Source organism: Sceloporus occidentalis, unplaced genomic scaffold (assembly GCF_023333645.1).
Source record: "Sceloporus occidentalis isolate IW3139 unplaced genomic scaffold, rSceOcc1.0.p SCAF_2, whole genome shotgun sequence".
Taxonomy (NCBI): Eukaryota; Metazoa; Chordata; class Lepidosauria; order Squamata; family Phrynosomatidae; genus Sceloporus; species Sceloporus occidentalis.
In genome coordinates, this window is record NW_028316982.1 from 121,640,613 (window position 1) to 121,659,965 (window position 19,353).

The 19,353-nt window shown below is 39.1% G+C and overlaps 1 protein-coding gene across 3 annotated transcripts in view; it reads right to left on the reverse strand.

Moving 5' to 3' along the window:
- ADK (adenosine kinase) overlaps window positions 1–19,353 on the reverse strand; it is a 225,869-nt gene that overhangs the window by 69,868 nt on the left and 136,648 nt on the right. The window lies entirely within an intron of this gene.

A 19,353-nucleotide genomic window follows, 5' to 3' on the forward strand; every position in this document is an offset into this window, starting at 1 on the left:
ATTAATTTAAATAAATACCATTTATTATCAGAAACAGAAGAGAAAGAATGTCCAAGTTGCTGAGACAGTATTTTTGAATTCTCATTTTTAAAACAACCAAACAACCATGAATTATTGCTTCCATGGCCATACCATGATGCCTGGAAAGATAGCCTAAGAGCTCCCTCCAAGGAGAAAAACAGATCCACCCTAGCGACGAAGATCTGACCTTGCGGGTTTGTGCTGGGATAAGAAAGGAGCAGCCTTCCCAGCAGAAAGCAAAAATGAAACCAGCTCCAAGAAGCTTTAATTGGACAGTGCTTGCCATTTTTTACCCTTTAAATAACCCCACAGAAAGGGTAATACACAAAAACCTGAATCCTCTATTACTTCTGCCCTATTGCCAAGAAACCTTCTACCAAGGTTTGCAAAACATGAGAGGCTTCATAATTGGAGTGCTACATCAGTGTGCATTTGACTATCATTTAATCTGATCAATAGGCTTCACAATTGAAGTGCTACATCAGTGTGCATTTGACTATCATTTAATCTGATCAATCAGCAAGCATTTATTCAGTTGGCATCACTATTAAATTTCTAATAGACTATTATAATGTGTTCTGCACGGGTTGCCCCTGTAGACCCTCTTTGGATTCCCCCCCCCCAAGTTTAAATCTGTAGAACTGATGTGTGATATAAGGGACCTATGGTAGTTCCCTTATGAATTGAAGGGATTAAAATTTTCATTGAAACAATGAGAAATGTAAAAGCCCTGGATGAAGAGAGCTTCCCTATTGAAAAGTACAAATCATAAAAAGAACTATTCAAAGATTTTAAAGGCTGGCTCTTTTCAACATTCTTCTATGAAGCTTTTATTTCTGTCATTCCTAAAATTAGGCAAAAACTAGCTCTTTTCAACATTCTTCTATGAAGCTTTTATTTCTGTCATTCCTAAAATTAGGCAAAAACTAATCAATTTAAATATTGATGTCAAAATATTAGTTTCAGTGCTTGCTTCAAAATCTAATAAGAACACAAATTCATCCAGCCCAAGTAGATTTTACTTGTCACAGTCAGGAAGCCAATAATCTAAGTTTAGTTACAAATGTGATTGCTTTCAATATCAAAAGATATGACATTATTTACTTGATGCTGGAAAAGCATTAGATAAAGTTACTTGGCAATTTATGTCTGAATAAACTTGGTTTTCCACTGGAATATTTAATTTGGAACTGGATTTTTAAAACGTTTTTCCTAGAATGAGTGAGATTACAAATGGGATAACTTTGTAGTTTTTAAATCTAGAAAGATGACAAGATATTCCCTCTTTCATCAGATATCTGTTGTTGTGTGCCTTACCCAGAAGAATATGCAAGGCAAGGGGACACTTTCTATTTTTTAAACCAAGGGCTGATAACTGCCCCCTGCAGCTGTGTGCTGGATGCTCACACCCCATTTTATTCAATGGGTTATGATATGCCAATGCACATGCCAGTGCATTGCCATTGGGTAATATAGGGCATGGAGATCCACAGATGGGCCAATCCAGAGATTGCTAGCTCATCATTGAGGTGGACCCACTGTGTTAATGAAATAGCCGAAAAGTTTACAAAACCACGTTTATTATGGCATGTCAAATATCCCCAAATTCCAATACATAACATTACTTAAATAGAATGCTGATGTTATAGTCTGCCTATTAGGACAATACCACAATCCATGTATTTGAAAGCTTAGGTAACCAAGGCAGCATTATCTTATCTCTAGGAAAGTCCTAACACAAAAAAAACCTAAATGACAAAGAGCAATGGACCTGCAAATACCTCAAATAAAAAGATGGGGTAGAGCAGTGGTCCCCAAACTGTGCCCTTTAAGAGATTTTGGACTTTAGCTCCCAGAAGCCTCAGCCATGTTGACTAATATTCTGGAATTCTGGGAGATAAAGTTCAAAATCCCTTAAAGAGCACAGTTTGGAGACCATTGGGGCAGAGAATTTATGCCTAGTGCATAATCATATCCTATGTACTTTTCTTCCTCTCACCTTTCCTATCTTCTTTCCTTCTCTTCATCTTTTTTGGAAATCACATTTTTATAATCCATTTTTTAAAATTAGTGTGTCAGAAGTTTGAACTATTTATTCTGCCTTCCCTATTTCAAGTTAAAAAAGATTACACAATTCCTGAATAAATTAATCATACATAAAACAAGTGTGTGCATTTGAAGGTACAAATGATTATAGCTAACGTTGATGACTGAATAAATATGGACAACATTCATACAATGCACAAATAATGTTTTAAAAGCTAAATCTTTCACCTTTCTCTTAAAATAAAAACAGCACAGTCTGAGTGAACTTGATTATAAACTACTTATTGTTATTACCGTGTGCATATGCACATTAGAAACTATATGTCAACCAAGAGCATATAATATTCCTGCAACAAGCACTAATTTAGGATGAGTGTGCCAAGCATTACTCTTACAAATTGTGCTACAATCAGTCTGTTTTCTAATGCCCATTTAATTAGCCTGTTTTCCATGCCCACAAGGTGCTGTAACACCTTTGAGCCACAAGACTGCAACTCTGATAGGAAATAAATGTGAACAGAATTTGTCTTAAATAATTTATATCTGCAAACAAATAAACAAACATGTATTTGTTTTTTAAAAAACAAAAGTAGCATTAGAAATTTGAAAAATACGACAAAAACTTGCTTTTACATTTCGCTACAGGAAACAAAATGAAAATGAAAAAAAACCAGAAAAAGGAAAAGAAAAGATACTGAGTAAGTGATTTACATTCTATTATGTCCATGAAAAAGAAAAGATGGAAATTATGACATTGGTATAATTATGACATAAACAGGATTGACGAATAAATTTAGGGCTAAATCCAATTGCTATCCCAAAGTAGAATAGACTCAATGCATCTTTGGTAACCTGGTGAATCAACATTTGTGTAATTTCCACTGATAGAATGGGTCTAACTCTATAGGTGGGGGAATAGCAACTGGATTTAGGCCACAGCATAAGTGATTTTTTGTTCTTAGCTTCTGTCAAGCTGACTTCAATTTATGGCAACCCTACAATGAGAGACCTTCAAGTCACCCTATCACCAACAGCCCTGCTCAGGTCTTGCAGATTCAGGGCTGTATAACAGCTGGAACAGACCGGCAAGAAGGGGTGGCTTGAAGCAGCCAAAACACACCACAGCCCCAATCTGCCTTGAATCCGGCCCAAATAGGAGTGAAAAAGATCCTCTTCTATTTGGGCGGGGAAAGAGCTGGCTTTCTTGGCCCCACCACAGCCCTAGGGCAACTTCAAGACGCTCTAGAAATATGTGGCATCTAAACATCATGTCGCTGGAGCATCTTGAAGCCACACACACCTGGGTGGCCACCCAGCTTCAGGGTGGCTTCTGCACATCATCAGAGCATGCAATGTGGAAACACTGCACACCCGGAAGCAGACTTTTTTCAGCTGTCTGTTTCGGCCCTAAGTCTAAGTCATCCCTCTGGGATGTGGTCTTCTTCTTTTCCTATTGCCCTCTACTTTACCAAGCATTACTGTTGTTTTTTTCTAGCGAGTCACGTCTTTTCATGATGTAACCAAAGTACAATAGTCTTAGTTCATCTTGGCTTCTAGGGAAAATTTGGGCTTATTTTGCCCCAGGACACATTTATATGTTTTTTAGCAGTCCAAAGTGTTTGTAGAACTCTTCTCCAGCACCACATTTCAAAGGAGTTAATTTTCTTTGTATCAGCTTTTTTATTGTCCAGCTTTCACATCCATACATAGAAACTGAAAATATAATGGCACAGACAATCCTGAATTTAGCATTCAATTATATATCTTTACACTATAGAATCTTGTCTTGCTCTTTCATAGCCGCCCTTCCAAGTCCTATGCTACCTGATATGAGAACTGCAGTCTCCATTTCAATTAAGGACTGAGCCAAGATATGGGGAAAGTAGAACTACTTTAATGTCTTCATCATTCATCTTAACGCTATGTAAATAATCCGTGTTCATCATTCTTATTTTCTTAACGTTCAACTGTTTTTATTTACTTCCTCCAGTTCCAATTCATTGCTATTTTCTGCGAAGTGTCATCTGCATATCTTAGGCCCCATTCTCACTGGCACTTTTGCGCTGGAAGGAACTGGGAAGCTTCAGTTTCTCCCTCCTCGAATCCCTCTTGGAGAAAAATCAGGGGTATTTTAACCCGAATGCCCTCTTGGAGAAAAATGAAGGCACCTGGCTGTCAATCAAATTTCAGTTCCGCAATCGTCATAGGTGACGTTTCCAGCACTCATTGGGGCATCGGAAGTGTGCTTCCCCCTCCTTTTAAAAAAAGAACCAGGCACCAGAATGCGCACATTTTGTCAAATTTAAAAACCTTGTGTGTATATGTGTGTGCGTGTGTTGTGGGCATTTGGGTCAGTGCAGGTTATGATCTGCCCTTGGCCCCATTTTCAACGCCAAAATGCAAACTAATGCCATCTCTGCATCCTGTATCCCCCCTCCTTATTATTTATAATAATAAATTCCTCACCTCAGAATGACAGAAAAGGATGTGCAATGCCATGCATTCTTTGCTTTCCCTAGGCTACCCCTGAATTCCTTAGAGACAGTAGCAAAAGCATTCTGTGTATCAATTTGCCAAATTGGAAAGAGAAACGTTGTAACATTCAAATTGTAGCATTCATTCGCAAAGGAAAAAAAGTCTTGCAAAGTACCCTTTGCAGCATTTCCCCTTTGCTTTCCCTAGGCTACCCCTGAATTTCTTACAGACAAGAGCAAAAGCATTCTGTGTGTATCAATTTGCCAAATTGGAAAGAGAAACATTGTAACATCCGCATTGTAGCATTCATTCGCAAAGGGAAAAAAAGTCTTGCAAAGTGCCCTTTGCAGCATTTCTCTTTTGCTGGAAGCGAGGATATGAAAGGGAAAGTGAACAAGCAGCTAGCCACGTTCTATCTAATATATATCTACCTGAAGCAAAAATCATGCGCATTTTTGGCCAAAAATAATTTTTAAAAAATCAAAAGGGAAAGGTCCCTGCTGGAGAGCAGAGACTTGGCTTGCTCTGGCCCTCTGACCTGCCCTGAATTGACCCCGTCAGTCACCCCGATGCCCCCTTTTTGCCTCCTGTTAGATTCTCCTTTTTTGCATCCTTCCTCTGGCTCCTTCCTCCTCCTCCTCCTTCGCCCCGATGAGGGGAGGGAATGCCCTGCCCACTGCCCTCCCTCTGACCTAAATCCCTCCCCTGAACTTGCCCCGATCATGATCGGGGGCAAGTTCATATTCAGCAGAACTCGGGTTTTTTCAAAAGAGATGGCTTTTGCCCCAATTGCAAATGACCCGCGCTAAGGGGCATTTGACACGAAACACTTATGCATGCCTCTGATTCGCTTGTGGAAGATTTGGGGCCAATATGAGCTTCACGTGAAAGAATTGATTGATCCGGGGTAAAGTATAGTCTGAATGGCCCCTTAAATTGTTGATGTTTGTTTCTCCAATTTTTATACCCCCTTCTTCCTTCTAATCTATGTATATGTTCAGTGTACAAGATAAATAGCTAGGGTGATAAAATTGCCTGACCACCTTGCTCTCTGGAAACCATTTTGTTTCTCTGCATTCTGCATTGATGTTAGCCTCTGATCCTGAGTACAGGTGACAAATCAGGGCAATCAAATATTGTGGCAGACACATTTCTTTAAGAGTGATGCATAGTTTTCCATGAACTACTCTGTCAAAGGCTTTGCTATAATCCATAAAGCACAAGCTGATTTATTTCTAAAATGCTTTGATGTGCTCCATTATCCAACATATGTTTGCAACAGGATCTCTAGTGCCTCTTCCATTCCTGAGCCCAGCTTAGCTATCTGGCATTTCTCGTTCTATATAAGGTTAAAGTCTTGTAGAATTTTGAGCATCATTTTGCTTGCATGGGAGATTAATGCAGTGCTCCTGTGGTTACTGCAATCCCTGTTGTTTCCTTTCTTGGGGACTGCAATGTAGATTGACTGTTTCCAGTCTCTGGGCTATTCTTTTGTTTTCTATATTGGTTGAGAAATTTTAGTTAGAACTGGAATAAATTCCGTCTCTGTAGCTCAAAGCAGCTCTACTGATAGGTCATCTGTTCCTGGTATTTATTTCTTCCAAATGCTCTGAGTGCAGCTTCTACATCAGTTTCTAAAATTGTTGGTTCATCTTCAGATGGTTGTTCCTTGAATGTATCTTTCATCTTTTCGTTTCTTTTCTACAGTTTTTCAGTGTATTTTTAAATCATCTTTTTATTTCTACTTGGTTATGTAATCTGTTCCCCGGCTGGTCACAGAGCAACCCCACTCTTGGTTTAAATTTCCCTTTGATATGTCAGATCTTGTAGAAGATGTCTCTTGTTTTTTGTTGTTGTCATATTCTATCTCTCATCATTGATTATTATAGAAATTCTCTTTCTCCTTCTGCACAAGTTGTTGAACAGTTGAATTCAGGGTTCTGACTCTGTGTCACCTTTTCACAAATGTGTTCAATTCTGAAAAAAGAAACCACCTAGTAACCTTAAAGGTTAAAGTTAGTAGCTAAAGATCACATGAGAAATTTATCACAAATCTTACTCTGAAACATCAAAGTGAGGGGTGAAGGTGGATGCAAAGCTTTGATAGAAAGAGAGGACCCCAATATGTGCGTACATGGCCTTGTACATCCAGCCAGTCTTGTTCTCATTTATTGCAGGTTAAAGAAAGGACTTATCTTGTAATTCCTCAGCAGAAGGAAACTGTTGGTGGATTCTTTGATTTTCACTTATTTGATCCAGGAAACTTGTTTTAAATTGGACAGAGTATAGATGGCACAAATACAAAAATTTCTGAGTAATGGTTTTGGCTTGTTGCAGTTTGTATTGTTTATTTTAATAGAAGCATGGCTTCATAAGTGGAAAATGACTAAGGTTTAAGCTATTGTTTTATTTCAAATGGGCAGTGTTCCCACATTTGATGAAAGCTGAATTTCAAACAGCTTTCTGTACTAAAGTAAAAAGCTGAACTGTCAGTGAATATGCTTATATTGACCCTGACATTTTCTTTTACATTAGTGCCAACTTGTCAAAAGGAGAAGGCTGCTTTAAAACTGGAACAGTTTTTGTTAATGCTAAAGCAAACTCTTAATTGTTGCCACATTGGTATTTATCATTACAACAGCTGCATAACAAGTCCTGGAGATACAGCAATGCATCTTAATGGCATTAAAGTTTAACCTTTGAAAGTCTAAGACTATGTGTTTAGAAACTCACATCTATTTCTAATTATTAAGTGCTGTTGCCATCATTCAAGTGACTGTTTTATACAGCCCCAAAGTTCTTTTCTTTTTTCCCTTTCTTTTTTCTTTTTCTTTTTGTCTAACAAATCTTCAGGAGGCATTGAACTGTTGGCTAAACTCTCCTGCATTTCCAACCTGGTACCCTATGAAAGCATTACTGGCAGGCAGATATACGATGATGGTTCTAAAGGTGCTATCCTCTATATATTTGTTTTATTTCAATGTTATGGGTTTGTTTTGTCTTTCCTCCAATTTGTTCGAGGTGGTGGACATGCATCTTTATCTGTCCCCATGCTATCCTCACAATAACATCACTGTGAGGTAGACCAGGATGAGTGTGTGTAACCAGTCCAACAATACCAAGTGGATTTCATAGCTTAATGGGTAGTAGAATGTGCATTCCTTAAATCCCAGCACATGCCTCTAGCACAATGGTTCCCAAACTTCGGTCGTCCAGATGCTCTGAACTTTTTCCAAAATTCCTGAATGTTGACCAAACTGGTTTGGGGCTTCTGGGAGCTGAAAACCCAAACACCTGGAGGACCAAAGTTTGGAAATCACTACCCTAAAGGTAGCAGGTATACAATTTCAACTGATTATTCACAGTCAGTCATCTAGGCATGGGCTTCCGTAGGCTATGAGGCAGTAGCAACTGGTGGAGTCCATGACAGTGGGGTGGAGAATTTGCTCCAGGTTTTAGTTCAACATCTCAATGAGCTGTCAAATGTACTATGCTCAAAATAGCTCCTTTAAAGTTTGAACCATGACCCAGAATAGATTCAACATCCCGCTGGCATGGAAGCCACCCGCCAGAACTGCCAAAAAGGAAGGTATACAAGACTCTATACTGGAGCTACAGGGAATTTGTGGCAGTCAATCTATACATCTGCCATATAGCATACTTTTGCAGGGAAACATGTATCATACAGTGGACTGAAGCAGTAAATGTGACAGAGCATTTGTGGCTATTAGATGCTATTCAATGTCTTTATCAATGACTTGGATGAAAGAACAGAGAGCATGAGTACCAAATTTGCAGATTAGGAAGAGTAGCTAATACCCTAGAGGACAAGATCAAAATTCAGAATGCCCTGAATAGATTAGGAAGCTGGGCCAAAACCAACAAAATGAATTTCAACAATGAGAAATGTAAGGTACTGCACTTAGGTAGAAAAAAATGAAATGCACAGATACAGGATAGGGGACATCTGGCTTAATGAGACTACATATGAAAGGGATCTAGAAGTCCTAGTAGACAACAAGTTGAACATCAGTCAACAGTGCCCTATGAGGAGCGACTTGAGGAGCTGGATATGTTTAGCCTGGAGAAGAGAATTTTAAATGATGATATGACAGCCCTGTTCAACTATTTAAAAGGATGTCATATTGAGGATGAAGCAAGCTTGTTTTCTGCTGCTCCAGAGAATAGGACATGGAACAATGGATGCAAGCTACAGGAAAAGAGATTCCACCTTAACATTAGGAGGAACCTCCTGACAGTAAGAGCTGTTCGACAGTGGAACACACTCCCTTTGAGAGTGGCGGAGTCTCCTTCTTTGGAGGTCTTTAAATGCTGGATGACTATCTGTCAGGGGTGCTATGATTGTGAGTTCCTGCATGGCAGGGGTTGGACTGGATGGCCCTTGTGATCCCTTCTAACTCTATGATTCGATGATTCTACAATTTGTCTCTCTGTGCAAGCATTCCCCTTCATGAATTTTTGTAAAATTTTGACTACTCAGTCTATCCAGTCTATAGCTAAACTAAACATTTTCAACCCACAACTCTTATTTCTCCTAACCCATTATCCCCAACCTTCTTAATATCTATTTACTTCTGATAGAATCCAAGGATTCTAACAATACTTGAAGGTAGATAAACCTAAGAAATAGCAAATGATGTAAACTGAGATATAAACATTCATTGAGTATGCTTGGATATGCTACAACAAGATGGGGATGTTATACATAGAAGGATTCACTATCTAGTGGACAGCATGGTTTATCATAGTTGCTACATTATTGGCTACAAACATCCTTATTCCTAATATTTTTGTCTGAATTTATTTTATCCCCCCACCTCCATCCAAGATGAATATGGAAGAGGAGAAAGATATTTTCTCTAAAGGATGCCCAATCAATATATGACATATTTTTTAAAAAACTGTATAAATAATGAAAACATCTCTCATATATTAACTTTAAAAAGAACACAATAGCATTTGGGTAAAACAGTAAGATGCAAAAGCCCAGGCAAATATACTGTTAGTTGTCCCTTACTGCACTTCCTTGGGAAGGGAATTTATATATGCATGTATGTACTGTATAGCCCTGCCAGGAATGCCCTATCTTGATTCCCCACACCACAGGCTATGGATATTGATAAGATAATGAGCAGAGTCTTCTAAAGAGATCTTAAAACATGGATTGGCTAGAGCCAGAGGAGATGGCCTTTTAGGTATCACACTTGCTGTTTTATTGGTTAATCCAGTCTTAAAAGCACATAGTTATTCCTATTGATACAAACAGTATCTTATAGAAAAGATAGCATGCTAGAAATATTCCCTCCATGTGAATCTCAGCACCACCAGACTATACCGCACTGAGAAACTTCACAGAAATGCTACATGATCCTTCTATGTTCAAACAAAAGTGACAATGTTCACAGAGATATGGGTCTTTTTTCTTTCTATATTGGGGTCTAAGGGCCTATACAGACTGAGACTTTGTGCCAGCTTGTGGGCGGAGCCAGGGTGCAGTGTCTGCATGCTGGATGCCCTAATCCCATCCCAGGGCTCCATTTTGGCATGCACCGGTCTACACGGTATGCACCATTACGGTGTGACGCTGGCGCTGCAGCACCGAAGGGGCATCATAAAACCTCGTTGCTGCAACTATAGCACCCTTGCAGAGTCCTCCATGTAATTTCTAAGGTCATGTGCCTCTTGGGTTAGAGCTAACAATATACCGAGTGTTTTCATTAACCTTACAAAACTCAGGAGAAGATACCATTGCCTGCAGAAGAAAATATGCTACCGCAATTACGATCTTCTTAATTTTGCCACCAACAATCTTGGTATAGCATACATGACTTTGCATATATTTTAATTTGTCCCATGGCAATTATCATCTGCTTGTAATCTTGTCAGGAATGTTTATACAACTTATAAACAGTAGTTTTAGTTATTAAGATTGACTGTATGTGAAGGACATCTGCCTGTGACATCTGTCACCCTACTGATCACTAGGGTTCATTTGACTGTCTGTTATGGAGAGAATGAGTAACAATGCATTTTTATCTTTGCTGTTTTGTCATTTTTCTGAACAACTTTCATTTGAAGTATACAAAAAAGTTGTTTACAAATAAAGTTGCCAATAATTGTGAATGAACATGCACTGGTTGATTCAGAATCCTAATAAACTCATATCCTGCTTGGAACTTTTCTTTGAAAAAATAAAAGAAAGGGAAAACATTTGTAGCAGCCATCATACCATCTACTAGTCTCAAACTAGAATATGATGAAGGATATGCCAAGAAATGAAGGCAGAAGTAAGGCCATAAAATACATATTCTGGATTACAAGAGAAATAAAACTGGTGAGGGAGGCAAGGGGTAAAAAAATTTTTAAATCACACTTATTTTTTGTTACCTCGCTCCACCCAGCACTTCTTCTTTTAGCTATAGCTTGCTGATTCCAAAATCATCTATTCATAAGTTTTAAAGGAAGCTAAATGTACTTATTGTTCAGCAGCGAAACTGTTAGAATTGACATGAATTTAAAAGAAAAAAAACCCTTAAGGAAATGTCGCCCTCCTTCCAAAACCCACTAAAAATGCCAAAGGTAATTACAATTTTTTAATCAGGGATGTCAGATTCTCATACTAATCCTCCTACAGTCTGACACTGCTATTCTTCAACTTTTATGCATGTGAACAGTTATCATTTATTTGTATGTCACAAGAGACAACATAATCAACAGTTTTCATATCTTACCCTTCATACTTTTTGTTGGTGTATTTGGTGCATGCTGTCTACTTTTGTTCAAGTATGAAATCTGTTACTGTTTGAATATTTTAATAGAAGATAAAGCAAAGACATCTTCAAGATTTTTTAAAAAAATCTCTACTATAGGAAATGACTATAGGAAACACATGAAAACAACCACACCTATACAAAGGCAACAAAACAGATAGCTCTGTTTTGTTTAAATCTGTTAAATTGAGGGGAAAACTGCAATTTCCCTTTACTCAAATAAGAAATAAATGTAAATGTTATTCCTTAAATCTCACATGAAAGAGAATATATGTACATGAAAAAGCCCAATAGTGATGATTCCTTTTAGATATCTCAGTAGGATTTAGTCACACCTTCTGACTGTGGCAGCTGATGGCTTCCATGCCAATAGAGGAGATGACTACTAATTAGTCACTATTTAGTAGTAATGCAGTGTGCGTGTGTGTTGTGGGCCTGCAAGCCTTTTCCAACTTAGGGCGAGCCTGAGGTGCACCTATCATGGGATATTTGTGTTCAGAGGAGATTTGCTACTAACTTCTCCCGAGGCTGAGAGCACGCGAGTTGCCCAAGGTCATCCAGTAGGTTTCATGGCGGAGCTGGATATCGAACTCTGGTCTCCAGAGTCATAGTCCATCACTCAAACTGTGTCTCTATGCTAGTTGTGATTGTTGCTATGTGCCTTCAAGTGAACTTGCCATTGCAGAGTCCTAGTCCAACACTCAAATCACTACACCACACTGGCTTATTCTATTCTGCAAATAGGAGAGAAAAGGCTTAGCTAAAAAGTGGTTTGGTTAAAAAAAAGTGACCCTTGCTTTAAAAAGGGCTTTTGTCAAACAGAGGGTTTGTTTATACCAGCTGAAAACACTGCACACATCCCAATGCCGGTGCTGACAGTCCTCATGATGTATGTCTACTTCTGTTCTGTGTGGGGGTTTTTGCCCTTGTGACAATGTCACAAGTCAGGGAAAATCTCAGAAACTCTGGAATGATCTTGGGTTCGTTGTGCATGTAGCCATCACACGCCAAGAGCCAGGCCATCCCCTTTCTCCATGCTAAGCAGTGCAGGGAAAAGGCATGTTTTTGGATGGCCTTCTCATGGGCAGGAGCTCTGTATAAAGGCTGCCAGGTGTGACCATTGCTCTTCTGCTGAGGTCAGAACAGGGCAACCATTTGATCAATCAGAAGGGGACAGAGAGAACCCTTCCTTGTTGATCACATTGTGGGGCACCCAGCAGAAGCAACAGCAATGGTCAGCCTCTCACACGGAGCTGCTTGGCTAGCAAGGCTGCAGGGGCAGCAGCACCAAGGGGGAAGGGCTAGCAGGGCTGATGTGGTGTCAGTTCAGCCGGTCTGTGTGCCCAGAAATATGGTACAGCACCAGATTTGGCCTAGTATATGTGGCCGCTATTATGTGGGCCAGTCCAGGGCATAATGTTTTGTGTAATTAAGTGGCCAATGTAGATGCACACTGAGAGACAGAACAGACTCTCCATGTTTATTGTGAAGGTTCTCACAGCTAGCCCATAAAAACGCAGATTGGCTAAGACTGGTGAACTGTTCTGTTTCTCATTCACAAGATTACCTACTTGTATGAATAGAATTTTAAGACCACCAAACCTGGTCCAAATCCACATCCCATGGAAGGCAGCAGCAAAGAACAAACTGATTTTGACAATTCTAGCTTACATCCACATTTTTGACATAAAAATAACAACTGCGTCACAAAGTACTATGAATGTTGAACCAAACTAAGCTATTAAAAGTGCTCAAGGAGCATGATCATTTTTAAACTACATCATTTCTCAAACACAATGATTTTGATAACAACCATAGTTTATTGTTTTTCCTTGCTGAAAACATTTCTTATATAGATAAAAGTTTGCTGTAGAAATAATATGTTAATAATAAAACTTTGAAAGTGCACCTTTTCAGTGGGAAAAATCAGCAAATTTGTCTGCTTACTTTTGACTTTTAAATGTAGTCTAAAGAGTGCTCAGTCCCACAAATCTGATCCCCAAAGGCCTGCTGCAGATGTCAATTTTTGCTGTTTTCCCACTCGGCATTTATCAAGAAGGGGTGTTGGTGCTACAGGGGACCAGTAAAATGTAGAAGTAATCCTGCAGTTCCTGTGCATGAAATCTAGCTATTCCCTATTAGATTATAACCTTCCTCCTAGTGCTTGCCAGTATTTTTTAAAAAGATATTGAAGCATCGGCTTATTTCTCTAGGTGTGACATTTCTTCCCACTTCCCCCAGCCTTTTTTGGTAACAATAACCAGATCTAGAAGCCCAAGTGCCAAAATAAAATAATTATTTTTCTGAGCCAGTAAGTAAAGCACTGGGTACACATCTGCACTAATTGAAATGACAGCATGACTTTTCAGGAGGGGAACTGTATCTAAAACACACAGAGGACATAAAGATCTCAGATGTGCGCTGCAGTCTCTGAAGCACAAAGGAAACCAGATGCTTTTGTTTGTTCTCCATTCTGGTGCTTCAATATTCCAATGACATAATGCTGAATGTGGTCATTTAAAGTTTCCCCATCCATTAATACAAAGAATAGACTGGAGTATAAAGTAAGATAATCATGACCACTAAATGCTATAGGTAATAAAGTAATTGTTGAAGGAAAAGCGAACAACAAATGTATCAGAGAAAAATGTTATGTGCCAGACTATTAATGAAGTAACTAAATTAAAGCACAAATAATAATTTATTTTTGTAATCTATTTATTTTCAAGGGTGTTTTCCTTATTTTTTGTAATAATACAACACACACGCTTTCAAATATACATACACACTGGGAATGTATGTGTGAGAGAGAGATGGAGAGAAAGAATGCCCTTTCTTCAGTTTCTCACCTCCCACAATGGTTAAATGGACATATGAGTAATTAACGCCAGCCCAGATGTCAATGAGTCCTAGTAAGAGATTCAGTATGTCCTTTAGGAGTACATTCATAGTGCAGAAGCAATATAATATATGTGTGTCCCTTCTCTGGAGGTTTTTAAACAGAGGCTGGATGGCCATTTGTTGGGGGTGCTTTGATCAATGTTCCTGCATGGCAGGGGGTTGGACCGGATGGCCCTTGAGGTCTCTTCCAACTGTATGATTCTATGAACCTAGATAACCTTACCGCAGTATTCTATGCACTGGTAGCCTCCTGGTTGGAATATTGTAATATGTTCTATGTGAGGCTGCCCATGAAGGAAACTCAGAAATGCAGCTAGTGCAAAATGCAGCAGCTCAGCTACTGACTGGATTACCATTTAGACAGCATGTCATGTCAGTCTTAAAATAATTGTACTGGCTGCTGCTGTGTTTCTGGTCTGAATTAATGGTGTTTGTGATGACATTTAAAGCCCTAAATGGCTTCTGACCTCTGTACTTGTTTACCTAAAAATTAAGATCTGCTGCGAGGGGGGGGAGGTCCTCTGTGTCCCACCACTGACACCAAACACACTGTGTACAGACGTGGGAGAGGGCCTTCTCAGCCATAGCATCCCATCCCCAATTGTGGGACAGACTGGTGCCAACAATCATGTCATTTAGGTGTCAAGTTAAAAGTTAGCTGTTCACCAAATCCTTTGGGCCTCATTAACTCACCTCCAATGTTCTACAAAGTTGAATGTGGAATGGACATAGTTTTAATTTGTTTTTAAAAAAATAAAATCTGTTTTTAAGTTATTACTGCAATTCAATACATTTTCAGTTGATTTAATTATGTTATAGTTTTAAACTGTGTTACTTGTTTTAATGCTTTTTGTAAACTGCCTTGTGATCTTTGATAAAGAGCAAGGTATAAATATTTTAATCAATAAATAAAATTCACATGGATTATGGTTGTGCTCCCAAAGAACATTCTTACAATGGAATGCATCACAGAAAACCATTGCAAAGAAGGAAGGGACTAGGTATAGTAGGCCAGGACACACTGCAAACACATACTGAATTATGAAGACAGATGGCACAGACTGAAGGAGCTGCTTTTCAGTGCAAAGGACCTATATGATTGGCCCTGCCTCAAGGCTAATGGCACCTACACATACCAACCATATTCCTTCTCCTAGGGAAAGCAAACTTGAGAAATTGAAAATTAAAGAGTATAATTATCCGAACAAAGTGTTTTTTTCACTGCTTCCTTAGCAAAGCATTCACTGATTATACAAATCAGTTTAGTACTAGAAGACTGTGCTCTGTTTCTTAAGTTAACTCTCAGTATTGGACATCACTGGAGAAATACTTTCCTTTTTTTGGGTCACTTTTATTTATCTGACCTTTCAGCAAAAGTATCTAAGATAACTTAGATACAATAAAAAAATACCATGAATAAAAATAGATTAATAGGCAACAGAGAATGGCCTCCCTCAAAGCAACATATTTCCCCCATAGTACTAGAGATAACAGAAGGAGGGATTTACTTGCATCATATCCTGCTTATGGGCTTCCCAGAAGCCTCTGGCTGGCTATGGTGGGAAATATAACAGACAAGAGAGCATAGTAATTGAGCAGGACTTTATGTTCAACAACAACAACAACAACAACAACAACAACAACACCTATCTAATAGCAGAGGTGCATTACCACTGCTTGCCCTTTTATTAAAACCATGTATGAAGATGGAACAGTTAATCGAGGACTACACATTACATTGATTTCCTTCTTGGAATAATTCTGTACAGCACTGGAAAGGTTTCTAAAATAAAACTGAAACCATGCATTCACAGTACCATGTCAAAAACACCTAGCATTGTGGCCTTATTTGGAACTGTCAGGCCGAGTCACAGTAACCCACCTAAACTGGGTTCTTTCTAAAGCACTATATTGCCTGGCTGTGTTTAAAGCTGCCACAGATACTTCAAGTGGAACAAATTGTAGCTGACAAAATGCTTGAAAATCTGAGCACATGTCACCTCTTTTGCACCAGTTACAATCACTTCCAGTCTGTTTGCAAAGTAATGGCTGTTATATTTAAAGCTTTAAACAGTCTAGCACTATGTTACCTAAAGAAGCTTCTTCACCCATACAGTCCTGGACATCTACTTAAGTCATCATGAAGAGGTCTTGTTAGACTAGCAGGCAGAAGGGGTAGGGCTTTCTCAATGTTTATCCCTTTAGATTTAGAATTCCTATTCCTATTGTAGTTTAGCTTTCATTGTTGTTGTGTGCCTTCAAGTCGTTTCCAACTTATGGCGACCCTAAAGCAAATCTATCATGGGGTCTTCTTGGTAAAGTTTCTTCAGAGGAGGTTTGCCATTGTCATCCTCTGAGGCAAAGGGAGTCTTATTTGCCCAAGGTCACCCAGAGGATTTCATGGCCGAGCTGGAAATCGAACCCTGGTCTCACTTCATACAGGATTTTAAACGAACTTTGGAAATCTATGTGTTGTAATAATCTTTTCTTGAGTAAGTAAAGTGTGTTGCGTGCTCAATAACTTCAAACCTGGCTCAATTTCCCCAATTTGGAGTGCTGTTTTTATATATTTATATGTGGTTCTGCTGCTTTTTAAAAGCATTTCTCTGACAATCTACAGTGGTTGACTATTTTGAATATCATTCTGTCTGCTTTGCACTCTTTGGAAGGTGTTTAAAGACTTGGCAACTAGAACAAGGAAGGGATGTAGCCTGCCTCTTCCACAAAATTACTCTGAAGGGCCGAAAGTAAATTTTCGGGGAGTGTGGAGGGCTGCATATTGAAGGGGAAGAAAATTCTGTTGAAGCTGTTTTTGGTCATGGGACATTTACCTAATTAGAATTTAAAAAAATACAATGCCAAAACAGCAGCTTAGGTCTTCTCTTGTCTTGACATTGTGGTGTTAAAAATGTTAAAGGTTAAGGTTACAGACCAGCCTATAAATAAAGGTGGAACCTGGGAAATTTAAAACAGACCTAGGCTTTTAAAGTTGAGAACCTTTAACACTGCGGCTAATCCACATAATAATTCAACTGCTAAAATTCCCAGATATCAATAGATACCATATGCAACTTTAATAAAAGCTGCCTGCATTAAGGTATCTTTTTTCAGTGGAGTGATGTTATTTACTACTTAACAGTGCACTTTAACTTAAATTAGCAACTATTTTAGAGGTTCATGAAAATATTGCAACCACTCTGCAGAGTCTGTTAATGAAGAGAAGATGTTTGATCAACATGCTTCTCAATTTACATTTTGCTCTTTTTTACATTTACCCGATGCAACACACCCAATTTCCAAAGATGATGGGCATTAGATTCAAATAACATGGGGACTGAAATCAAGGATCAAGGCTACAAGAAAGAAAGAGAATGGCTCTTACTTGGTTTCATGTTACCAAGAGATAAAACAAACAAACAAAAAAATGACAGAGTTAAAACAGCATCTTTGCATGGGGGTGGGGAGACATCAAATTCTGAGCAACCATGTTGCCAAGGTGATGAGATGTACATTCTTACCCCAAGGAAATGCACCTTTGTTTTGCACTGAATTAGCTGTCCTTACATTTAGAAGTATTTTAAAAATTAATACATTGCCTTCTAGTTGGATTACACTAATTGTTTATTTTAAATAAAAAAATTATTCATATGTGTGTTTAAAATATATTATGAGGTTTCCCTGTGAGTAGCTCTGGAGATATTCATTATGAAATGGATGAAGAAATCTGTTCAGTAATGGTATGACATTGAAATCTTGATCAGCAAACCAAGAGTCATACTCTGGGCCTTGAGCAGTCAGTGCACAAGAAGCAGCCAGAGGCCATTTTTGCCCCAACTGCTGCACAACCACAGCGACTGCTTGCTCCCGGCCTTGATATGAGCTGCTGCAGTGGCCCAGAACCAGGCCAGCAGTTTTTCCACGAACACACAGCCTTGGCGTGGCTTCTGGACACATTCAGGGCACGTGTCATCCAAATGCTATGCTCTGAACGTGGCCGGAAATCACATCATTTGGCCCATCAGTTTCTATATGTGCTCTTCCCATGAAAGTAAAGAATAAAAATATATTCACATATATACTCCTAAACTCCATTAACTTTTAAGACAAAGGGTAGGCCTCTTAGGGGCACTGCCATAGAAATAAGGGCTCTGTGAGTCAAAAAAGATTGGTAACTGTTGATGCTCCTTCTTCCTATCTTCTAAGTCTAATTCTGCCCTTCATGTGATATTTTCTGTATACAACTTGAACAAGTAGGGTGATAAAATGCAGTCTTGCCTGATCCCTTTGCCAATTGGGAACCATTCTGTTTCTTCGTATTCTATTCTAACAGCGGCCTCTTGTCCCAAGTACAAATTTCTTATCAGAACTATCAAATGTAGTGGGACTCCCATGTCTTTGAAAGCATTCCATAGCTTTTTGTGATCTTTGCAGTCAAAGGTTTTGCTATAGTCTATAAAGTACATGCTGAGTTTCTTTTGAAATTCCTTGGTGCGCTCCATTATCCATCATATGCTTGCAATGTGGTCTCTACTGCCTCTATCCTTCCTGAATCTCACTTGTACCGCTGAGATTTCTCTCCCCACATGTGCCTGGAGTCTATGGAATGAAGCAAATGGGTGGCTTGGAGCGGCCTCTGGCCACTCCAGCTGCAATCGGCCCGCGATTGGCCCAGGATCTTAGAGACTAGATGCCCCGCTTCCAATGCGGTCCGCCACGGTGGTGCCAAACGAGCTGCCACCAAGGGGCATTTTTTGTTGCTCCTTTTGCCAGAGGCTGCATGCCTCACCCCTGAAGCAGCCAGAACCCACTCCTTTTGTCTGTTTTGGGCCTCAGTTGCCAATTTTAAGCATGATTTTGCTTGTATGGGAAATTAATGCTATAGTCCTATAGTTGCTACAGTTTATTGTGTCTCCTTTTTTTGTGTGAAACATCCCCGAGAACCTGGATATTAGACCTCTGCCTGCTGAGGGTTGAGGAGGAGGGCTCTGTAAATGCAAACTGACAGAATGCAGTTACTAAGTTTCCATGAGCAAAAACTTTGATAAGGTTGGGTTCCCACATAGTAGAGCTTTGTAAAGACATTCTAGTAACTGCCAAACACAGTTATACAGCCCTTTTT